The following is a 12,121-nucleotide window of genomic DNA, read 5'->3' as shown; positions in this document are numbered from 1 at the left end:
AAACAATGCTGTTTAACATAAGAAACAGACATTAGCTGGGAGAAGTACAAAAGGCTTACAGTCAAAGGAAAATCCGATGAATCAAAAACAAATGTAAAGCCAATTAAGAAGGATTTGAAATATCCAGTAGTATATTTTTGGCAGTGCACTTGGTGGGTCTATTAGTATTTCCAAAGATTCCTTACCAGAGGACAGAGTAGATTATAATTATATATAATTTACTACCATCTTGTGTTATTACATATTATGTGTAGTCCTCACTCACATGTAAATCATTTTGTCACTTCTGCTTTGAAACATGCTATACAAATCAAGTTTGATTGCTTGATCAACACATGGATTCATTTAGATCAGCTATTAGCGGCACCATCAACAGCACAATTGTTGCCTAACAGATTGCCACCATCTCAGCTATTTTGGGCACATCATAATCTCCAGCACACTCACATAGCAGTAAACTGTAATCCTATCCCTCTCTTCTCTCATTCCTACAATGACTGGTCTTAGTGTTAAACAGCAACCCACTGCGGCTCCTCATTTGCTTATTTGTGTACCTCAAAATGTGTCAGGAAACAGAAAGAAAATGCCCCAAAGTCTTCTGGCAATCAAAGCTTAACAGCTTTGTGGAAGATTTTCAAAAGGCAACTTGGAGGATGGATAACATGGAAGTGGGTTAGAGTGTAATTAAATCAAGATTTGCGTATATATTTCCAAATGTGCCGCGATGCTGCCTGTTGGCCAAAAACAAAACAAAAAAAAAAAAAATGTGGAAAAAGCTTGCTTTGAAATGAGAAAAAAATGGCAGCTGAAAAACGGCTGACTGCTCTGAACCTCCTCAGTCTTTGAGGACAGTGCTGTACTCTCTTTTCCTCCGTTGGGGAACTGTTCCTCCGGCTTCCCTGGAGTCACACTGGAACTCTGCTTTTCTTTTTAGTGAAAGCCGTCTTTCTGCCCTGGACTCTCCTGTCACACGTGGCGGGGCGACTCTCACTACGTCCTTTACGTTAGATGCATATAATAGCGACCCCTCTACAAACACAAGAATATCAATTACAGCTCAGGCTGCACTTATGGCCTAACCACAAGATTTTACAAGGAGCCTTAAGTGACAGTGTCCTCTGCCCGGAGCAACCTCAGAATGGGTCAACTGGTTTGAGGCCAGCCGTTTACCCCAATAAGTCATTCCCTTTTCCCCAATAAACTCTTCCTCGAAACGCAGTGAGCCATTTTAAATGCCACGAGAGGACTGAATAAAAGCATATAGAGGCCAGCTTGGCGGACATACCACAGCTAGTATAGCCTTCATGGATTCTTGGCATGCAGAGACGGTAATTTTAGACAGCGAGCCAAACAGGTTTACTCCCTTCCTATGCATGAAAAAGCATATTAAGGCTCTTGTATCTATCAAAGCACAGGATGAGCGATATTGTAAATACATGTTCCCTCCGGTGCCGGGAGCCCTATCTGCAAGAAGGTATGTAAGAAAGTTGAACTGGCTAAGAGGATCTTATCCTTCAAGAACATTATTCACTTCTTACCAGGGAAGGAACTGATTTATATACTGCCCGATATGGTCAGAAAAACACTCCTGATAAATCAATGCCTTTATCGCGATTTGAAATGTAGCCAAACATCCCAACATGGCCTCCCCATCTTTATTTCCCATCTGCTTTTTTAGGAACACCAGTCTCCTCTCCTTTCAAGTGGCAAATGCTGATGGCTATCACTCTAGAGTCAACACAAGAGGCAGCTGGGACTCACCCCAACAGCTGATAGCTAAGACATGTTGGGAGGGAGGGATAGAGCCTGTACGGGAGCTTCCTATCCCGTATAGCACGCCTTCCCACTACCGCAGAAGGTTTCCTCAGCACATTTCTAACTACTCTTAAGTATTTCCACTGGCCAGGATCTGATGCATTGCAGCTGGTGTACAATAGAGGAAACAATTATGTTTTAGGGCAAGGTCAAATGATCACACCATATCATTCCACAGCAACCTGACCTATCGTCAGTTTAATAAGGGCAGTGAGTGGCAAGGAGATTTTTGAGGTTTAAATGGAGACAAAAAAGAATAGTTCTATATCCTGTTAGACTTCAGAGATCTCAAAGAAATCAAAGATACCTCCACTTATGTCCACAAAATAACTTAAAAGGTTAACAGATGGGTTGAGATTAACCAACAGTCACAAAACAGATTGTTACCAAGTTGAAGAATAACTTTAAGTATGAAGTATGGAGTATGAAGGTGCCATGGGCCTTAAAGAAAATAGAGGTCTAAGGCTGAATTCATGCTTGGTGTCAGGGGATAACATAATACCTGCTGTACACCTGCTCATTTTGTAGTTTTTGATATATATTGTTCATTGTTGGTTTGCAACTATAAAGAGCAGGGTTGGGGTTTGTGGTCTGTCTTCAAAAGTTTTAGAACTTTTTGGTAACCAACAATCAATTGGCACAGTGTGCAGAGGTGAAAAAGAGGGCATGATTTAAAAAAAAAAGTTTTTATTCTTTGCACAACTATTTGTGTCCATTGTGTATAACAGAGTGGAAAACCATGAATCGAAATCCAACTGAATGCCTAATAACGTTCTGCCTTTCAGGGAAAACCTGGAGCTGAATGGTTTAAATTTTTAGTAGCTAGATTCTGTGCTAGGACACAGTCCAACAAATCAAGCAACAGAGGTGTTGAAGTCAAGCTAGGGTACATTTGAGATGATGTGGAAGTTGTTGTCAACCATGATAGGTAATCCTGGTAAATTTGGATTGTTTTCCGCCCCCTTATTGCTGTTTGCTTACCTGCTGTCTGCCCTTCTGCTACATTAATGGTGTAATGATTCATGTGAACACTCGCCTCTAGTTACACAGAAAAGGAAATGGCTCCCTGTTGGTATGAAGGTTCACTAGTTTTCAGTGAACACAACTCTGGTTGCTGTGTTGGTGAAGAACCCTGACATCCGAGTGAGTGCTGATTCATTCTGAAGACAAAACCGACCTCCCGCCCACCATGAACTAGCAGTATACTTTGGTAAATACTTTGCCCAAAAGTAGATTTAGTGTGACACAAGACCTTGGCTCAATATGGGTCCTCGAACTACAAGAGCCCCCTCTGTACCCATGTTCCCAGCAGATAAGTAGCCACCATTATTCATCCCGTGTTGAACATTAACTGGATTAATTCTGCACGGGTTGAGGGGTGAAATTGTATTTGTCCAAAGGGAGGGAAATGGCAAAGGAAATGAGGAGAGCAGCCAGCTTGGCTGAAATTCTAATTAGCTCGGGGGTTCGTTAGCACACAAACTCAACTCGCGCTGCGGAGACCTTGCTGATACAGAGGGTCTGGGTAAGCCATTAAACCACGGTGGGGAAAATAGAGGGAGAGAGCGAAAAATGAGCAAGAGAGAATGGGGGAAGAAAAAAGAAAGAGTATGGACACTTAGTTTCACGCATAAAGGCCCATGCAGGGCAAGGAGGTGACCTTGCGGAGTGACTCCTCAAGGGGACTGGAGCTATTTTTTGCCCCCATCCTGGCCCACTTACACAAGGGCTCTTCAGCACAGAGGAAAAACACACTCTCCAAGCCCTCCACCTTGGTCTATCCATTAGTCCATCCATCTCCACTGCAGACAGCACTCTCCGGGGCGACGCAGCTCAATTTTCAAGCTCGCCGTGCCCAACAACAGCGGTTTGTCAATGAGCTTTTCTCTCTCAGCCGCACTGTACATGTGGATTCTGATTCAAAACTATCTAGGTCATGCTCCGGATGGAAAAAAAAGGAATAAGGGGGAACAGTTGGTGGAAGTAAAAAAAAATAAAACTGTAGTGGACGCAGTGGGATGTGAGGACTTGCAATGGAGAGACAATGAAAAATGAGTTTTGACATGATTATTATTCCTCTGTTGTCGTGAGTTAGAAATATAAAGACATCAGACATCATTCTTGAGTGCTCGGCCTTCCCATCTGTGTCGAAAAGTAATCTCCTTTGCTGCTAAGTAATACACTGAGAAAACTCCCCATTTCTCTCCCAGCGAGACACATACAGACACAGCTCTGGTGCAGAAAGATCGTGTGGCTTCATGAATGAGCCGCCCCCCCCCCCCCCCCTCCCTAACCTCCCACACTCAGCACCCTGCAGCCATTTCTCTGACTCAACTCTCTCACTCTGCCTCCACTGATCTTCCTCTTCCTCACCTTGTCATCATGACCCAGATGAGTGGTGTGGGCGTCAATCCTGATTTGCAGACTCTTTCTCTGTCTCTCTCTCTCGCTTCATCATTTGTTTGTTTCATTCACCACATAGCTCTATCAAATAAACCTCTTTCCGACTTTTTAGTCCTGCTTCCTGCTATAACAAATCACCTTGCGGGAACCTTTGCTCCGTGGCCACAATCGCATGCCGACTGACCAGATGTTCCATCATTAATAATGGATATTAGCGAGCTCATTAGCCGGACCACAATTGCAGGGTGGCAGCCGCAGACCTGATGTATTACCTTACCACTTATTTTTTCAGAAAGGCTGCATACAGTAAAGCCAAGCCAACACAAAAGCCTTTATGTGGAGTATGGGGCTTTGTACCGCACTGCTCTTAAATAAAGAAGGAGAGAAAGAGCAAAAATAACAAAAGAGAGCCATGGTGAATGTGTATTTGGCCAGTGGAGGAGGCCTGATGCGCAGTGGGGTTTTTGACAATTCCATGAATTATGAATTATAAATCTGGATATAACATGCGATAAAACAAAGGATGTGGATGTGGAAATGGAAACAGATGTCCTGTCAGGTACGAGGAGAGAAACATGGGATGAGAATGCAAGAAAAGTATTGCCCCATCTAAACATAGTCTTGTAAAATAAATAAATATATACATATATACTGTATATATATTTATATTCCACACCAAACTCCACTTTCTGCAGAGCTCTCCCATAAAGGGTTAAGCTCAAACCTTTAGTTAAATAAACCCTCAGCTATGCCACGTTTAAATATTTAGCTTTAGTGGACTTGCGGGTAAAGCAGCCACAGACAGGATCAGTCCGTCAAACAGAGTTTGGCCCGGGGGCGTTCGATCCACTCTGGCACAAACTAGAAAAATGTACATGCACAGGGCACTGTGCTTGTGTAAAACTACACCGTACGTTTGGTTTTTCAATTTGTTATCAACACATTTCGGCTGGATGGAAAAAAGGCAGACATTCTTTCAACACGTTAACTGCATGGATGGTGAGTTTTCACATCATTAAACATTCCTGGGTTTATGTTTGTGGCTTTTGGTACAATAATTAACAATAACAAAAATACTCCAACATGAGCCATGATAGTCAATTATACCTTCAGGTTCAATTTGCCCTGTGTATAGTGTAACTACGGACTGATTTCAGGTAGCAACATATTTGTGGAGGGAGGAGCAGCCCCGGCATTGTTCAAATTAATTTAGACTTTCCATGAAGAGCATTTAATTACTAACTGATCTATGACCACAGACGCAGACATACCCATGAAGTAAAGTCACACACATAGTCTGTTGAATTAATCTGTACTAAGTTTCTATATCTGGACAACCTTGTTTCTCATCTTAACTGGAACTCCCTCCCCCCAAACAACCGAAACTCAGACTCAATAAACTAATTCAAAAGCCAACTCAAAACTCACCTCTTCAAGAAAGCATATGACACCTGACTCCACCCATACCACACCTGACTCTACTTTGAATTTGTTTTTGTATCTTGTTTTCCTGTTTTTTTTTCTTTTCTTTATGTATATTCTATGCGATGTAAAGCGTCTTTAAGTGGCCTCCAAAAAAGCGCTATATAAAACCTATCAATTATTATTATTATTATTAAGTTCTCTATACAATGTATATACAGGTACAATATTCAGTACATGAGAAACAATCAAAGCTAAAGTTTGAAAAAGTAAGTGTTATTCTTTATGAGTTAAAACCTCTTAAACTCAGCTATCTGTTTCATCAGAACTGTGTTGGGGTGTATAGTTTGATTAGATTCTATTACAGTGGTCGGGCACCAAAGGCAAATAACAAGACTCAAATAGATAAAAAATTTGCTGAATCCTGATTGGTCCACCAAACTGTTCCAACTTTGGTGAAAAAATTTGTTTATATGTAATACTTATAAAACTTTTTTATTATTATTATTTCATTTAAAATATAGCTTTGCTGGAGCTTTTGTTTCCTCACAAGTGGCCCATTGTGGAAAAAGAAGGCTGGTAACCAAACATACTCAAAGTAATGAGGATCTGGGAAGGTGAGAGGGGACTGGACAGCTTTCCCATCCTCTAGGGAAATTGCCCCTTCTCACACTAAGAAATCCAGCTCAGAGCGTTTCAATAGAGGGTCAACTTAATGCGCTATTACGTATATATACCTATCTCTTGCTGAGGTCATGTGGTAGTCTCAAAAAGGAAGATATAAGGAGATTACACTCGAATCAGACAAAATGAGACTTTAGCTAATAGACTAATACAACCATAACTAATTGTGAAGGCCTACAGAGATTGGTCAAAGGTTTCTTTTGATCCAATGGCAGTGTTTCATCTTGAAATGATTCCTCTCAGTCAGGTATGGGCAATTTAATTTCCCCTGTATCTTGGCTTGTTACACTGTTTACCCAACAAAGAGGGATGGATGATGAGCAGGCACGCACGCATGCACGCACACACACACACACACACACACACACCATGTGCATGTCAATAAGGCCTCCACAGCCGTCTCCCAGGATCTGGAAAGGCCTGTGGAGGTTATGGATTGGAGGACAAATGGCCATTTCCAGGACGTGACAGACTGGCAGTGTATTTCATCACCGGCCGATAGACGCCGTGAACCCGGGGCTCTATTAACGGATCACTGCCGGGAGCTTTAGACTGTAGGCAGCAAACATACAAGGACAGACAGGGCTGTGGAGAAGGCATGGGAGGAGGGATGAGTCACGTTGAGCGACAAACACACACACACACACACACACACACACACACACACACACACACACACACACACACACACACACACACACACACAACTTTGATCAAACCGAGGTCAAACTTTTAGAGTGAACACACCTCCGAGCAAAGACATACCTTCAATGGAACACCTCAAGACTTTTAAAAAGATAAGTTTGAGCTAACGTCTTCACAAGGCATATCAGTCATATCACAGTCTCTATCCATCTACAGATTTTTCTTCACCCGCTTCATTCCCCACTTACCGCTGCTCCCCTTCGTTCCCCCATTTAAAGCATGGCCCATTAGTGAGCACTGAGAGCATGTGCCCTGAGAGAAACTAAATCACCTCGGCCTGCTGCTGTTTACACCAGACCTGGCCCGCTGCTAGAGCCGCTGTTTATTTGAACTGTGAACCTCCGTGTGAGGTGTGTGTGTGTGTGTGTGTGTGGAAGGAAAACTGAGAGTGTGTGTATGTGTGTGTGTGAGAAAGAAAGAGAGAGAGAGAGAGAGAGAGAGAGAGAGAGAGAGAAAGAGAGAGAGAGAGGGGGCATGTGTACTGGGAAGGCGAGGGGGAGGGAACCGTTCCACACAAAACCCAGTGTCTCGCCCTTCGATTCCTTTCACACCTCTCCTAACACGCTTTTCACAGGGCATTTATTCGCCCCGTGGGCTCCTGGCGCTCCTCGGGTTCTCCAGGCCACAGACGGGTCTCTGTGCTGCGCCGGTCGGGCACAAGGAGGCCCGAAAAACAGACCTCACACACCCCCCGCGGAGGTCCAGACACAATAACCGCCTTCTGCTGACCCACGTGTGACATCACGGCCTGGTTCTCACACGTACGCTCACACAGAAAACATACAGCAAACACATTTGCTACGTAACACACACACACACACACACACACACACACACACACACACACACACACACACACACACACACACACACACACACACACACACACACACACACACACACACACACACACACACACACACACACACACACACACACACACACACACACACACACACACACACACACACACACACACACACACACACACACACACACACACACGTATATATCCATGAGCAAGAATGCAAGCAACTGTATTCTTATTTTGAATGTATGGAACTCAAAGGTGACACACACACACACACACAAACTGCCTAGAGAACAGTAAGGTTAGTGTGGGATTGGTTGAAAATTGTCCAAGGCAAGAGCAAAGGATCACAAGACCTGAGCATCAATGAAGCCACTGTTAAACAAGGCACAGGCTGACTGGAAGAGTGACGGGGAATATGAAGGGCTGCCAAGTATTGAGACATGAAAACAAGGACACACACTGAAGAGACACACATATACACATTAAATAAGAACATAAAATATACACAAACATGGGAGCATGTGTGCACAGAGCGCTGGGCTTATCTAAATCCATATTGAATGTTCTGAAAGACTCTGCTCTCACCTATTTGTGATGCTCTTCTCTTTTTTTTTTAAAGCTCTCAGCTTCATTTATGAGTGGGTGGCTCTGATTTGCAGCAAAGGCGGCACTGTCCATGAACATGCCATTCTTCCTTTTCAAACTGACAATAAAGATGATATAACATCGTCTTTATATTTTATTGGATTCCGATGTGTGTGAGTCAGAAATATGTAAAGGAACACGGGCAAAGAAAGGGAAGGTAGCAGTCGGAGCCTGGTTTGAGTTGGAAGGGGTGATGTGATCCCTTCCCTTAAACAAATTCACACATGCTCTGGAGAATGACCAAAGGATGACCAAACCTTGTAAATCACTGACTTGAAGCTGATTCATGGACAACAAGCAAAAACCCTTTGCAAATGCTTCCTGGATCGTGGAACAACTTATCACTGTGTATCATTATTCTCGCTTAAGCTGCTGGTCTCCACATGTCTGCACATAAACACTCATTGTGGCCAGACAGAAACATACAGAGAGAGAGAGAGAGAGAGAGAGAGAGAGCACAAACACAGTCACACATATGGGCAATGTGTGGGTGTGCCAATAAGCACATTCCCTCACACATAAAACCATGCAAACAATCGTATCACTGCCTTTACAAGCTACTGTTTTTTCAGAAATGCATGCTAAGCCCATCCACTATGGGTAGCCCAACAGAGAGTGACATACTAATCTGTGAAAAGGCCCTGTCGATATCCTCCGTGTCTAATCGCATCACAGCACTGCAGCTCAAGTATGTTTGGTGCCTGTTCTAGGGCTCCTCTCTGGTATCTGGGGCAGCGCACCAGCCAGAAGAGTAAACTCTGGACAGGAAAGGCTGCTCTGTATGTGTGTGTGTGTGTGTGTGTGTGTGTGTGTGTGTGTGTGTGTGTGTGTGTGTGTGTGTGTGTGTGTGTGTGTGTGTGTGCGTGTGTGTGTGCGTGTGTGTGTGTGTGCGTGTGTGTGTGTGTGTGTGTGTGTGTGTGTGTGTGTGTGTGTGTCAGCGTGTGTGTATATATGCATGCCAAGTCTATGCCAGCCACAAGACTGATGCTGGCGTCAGAACAAATCACTCTCAGTCTGCTATTCCTTCCCTGCAGCATGCCAAGAGGTTAGCTGAGAGAGAACGACATAGAAAAGAGAGAGAGGAGAGAGAGAGAGAGAGAGAGAGAGAGAGAGAGAGAGAGAGAGAGAGAGAGAGAGAGATCATAAACACAGATCATAAAAGCAACATCAATGGGTGATAGACCAAGTGGGAGAGGGAAACATAAAAGAGAGTGTGAAAAGCAGGATTGCCAGTGAGACAATGCTTGAGAGGGAAATGTAATGAGAAAGAAAGAAAACACATGACAGGGAGATAGAGCACATGGTATCCCCCAAGCCCATCCATCTAGAGCCAAGCTCCATGCCAATACATTCTTGCAGTCTCTGGATGTGACCTATGGATTTGTCTTATTGTTGGTTCACCCTGCATTGTATGTGACCCTTCCAGTGGCATATGAGGAGAACCGTTTAGAACGATTACCTGCTGGACTGATCCATCACACACTCTGACACAAGGCTGCTGCGATGGTATTGGCCAATAAATGGGCAGAATTTCAGGGCGAGGCCCGGTCACACCAGGAATTACATTTTCACGATTAAGTGTAAACAACAAGTTCAATGGAACTTTGCTTTACTTTTCAAATAGAGAGCCACAGATTTAAAATAAAAAAGAAAACACAATTGCAGATATTTAGCTGTGTTGCATCATCATTTTATATTAAGAATGTTCCCTGTTGGAGTATAAACTGACCCTCAAACAAAACAAGATTTATAGACATTTATGAGACAGGAGCTGATTTTACAGCACACCTCATGAATAAACGTATGATGTCTCATCAGCAACAGGGCCAAGTACCTTATTAACTGACAGTTACAGTAGCTAGCTTGCTCTGAAGGACTTGGCTATGTCCAAAAGGGATCTATTTATTGCAAACATTGACACGCTCAGGGTTGAGACACTCCGATAAAACGCAGATAAGGTGACTTTAATAGTAAATACGAGGTATTCGTGACACAGCCTGGCCATATTTCTGGCTTGCTAGTATGTTAGCAGGTATATAGCTCACCAACTACAGCAGTTGTTCAACTAGTCTTGTGTGACCAAGCCTTAATAAAACAGAATCCTCAGACAATATGACCATATAGGCTTCTGGCCTCGAAGCTGACCCTTTGAACACAAGAGACCTAGTGAAATCTTGGCACTGATCTCTATTGATCATGGACTATTTGCATTTAGCTGCTGTTCCTGACCCTGCTTGTCCATCTGATCCTCCTAAAGCCACAAACAGATCAGAGAACTGCTTCGCCATGCATCGTGAACTCTATTGATTACGCATGAAAATCAAGGAGTACTTCAATGGACCTCAAACAATATCTGATCAATACATGGGATGGGTCAGTGGGTTTATTCGAGAATATTCCCAAACGGCGTAGACATAAACCATAAGTTATAGAAAATGCCCCCATGGGAAGTGTATATGACAGAGCACTAGTTTTGATGACATAGCAAAGATCTGGGGGTGCAGACAGCCCAGCCTGAACAACACATGAACCTCGTCGCATCTGGGACACATTTAGTACCCATGTGCAATGTATTACATATTTCTGGAAAACGAAGCCACGCTCGAGCCTGTAATCTGTCGATGGGAGTTTATTGCCGTTGTTCAAGGTTTGGTCGGTTGTGACTTCAGCCTGCTAAGCAAAGTTTTTTTTCCTGAGAGAATCTGACAGAGAATAAGTGAGGGGTGGTTCAACAGTAAAGAAGTCGGACTAAATGGAAAATACTGCAAAGACTACAAAACTACAGAGCAAAAAAAACAAAACAATCCAACAAAGTCAACTCAGCTCTTCCACCGCCGGCCTCTTCACACTCCCAGAATTCTCAGCTGCAAATGACTGTTTTAGAATAGAGGGGTGAAATTTGTCACCCGCATGGTCGGCAGGCTGGGTAAACTTTTAAGATCCTGTGTCATGCTGCAAACGCTGATCATCAACTTGAGTAGTCCTGAATAACTTGGCACTCCACTGACCTTCAACAGGAAGAGGGCAGTGGAAGTTTAAGGCAGCGGAAGATGGCTACTGACTAGCGTTAAAGCAATTTGTCGATTTGTGAAAAAAATCTAATTGACTTTTTGACAATAATTAGGTAAAAAATATTTATACAACTTACATGTCTGTATGGTAAATGTGAACCTACTGCCAGGAAATGGTTAGCTAAGCCTTTGCTAAAAAAAGCTCACTAATTAACATGTTGAATCTTGTTCATTTAATCCGTACAGAAAAAAAATCCATTTTATTTGTCCCTGAGGGGAAAATTGTTTTGCAGCAAGAAAACACAGATAAACCAGTCAAGAAACATACAAACAAAAAACAGACATAAAGGGGAGTCAGACTTTTCCTTAGTCAATATTTTGTCTAATTATTACACATTTAAAAAATGTAATTCACTTATCTCACTCCTCTACCCCCTGAGTGTTAACCCATATGATACTTTTACATTACAACACAAAAATTGGACCGTAGCTGCTCTTACATTTAAACCTTTGAAATTAGTGAGATATTCTGCTCTAAAGCTGCATCAGTAATTCATGACAGCACCCATTTCTGCTGAAAAGAAAAAGTTATAGTATCCTTGCAAAACATAACTGAGTACAT

Source organism: Ammodytes marinus (assembly GCF_949987685.1).
Source record: "Ammodytes marinus genome assembly, chromosome: 4".
NCBI classification, from domain to species: Eukaryota; Metazoa; Chordata; class Actinopteri; order Uranoscopiformes; family Ammodytidae; genus Ammodytes; species Ammodytes marinus.
The sequence above is the reverse complement of the archived record's forward strand: the minus strand, read 5'-3'. Positions refer to the sequence as shown.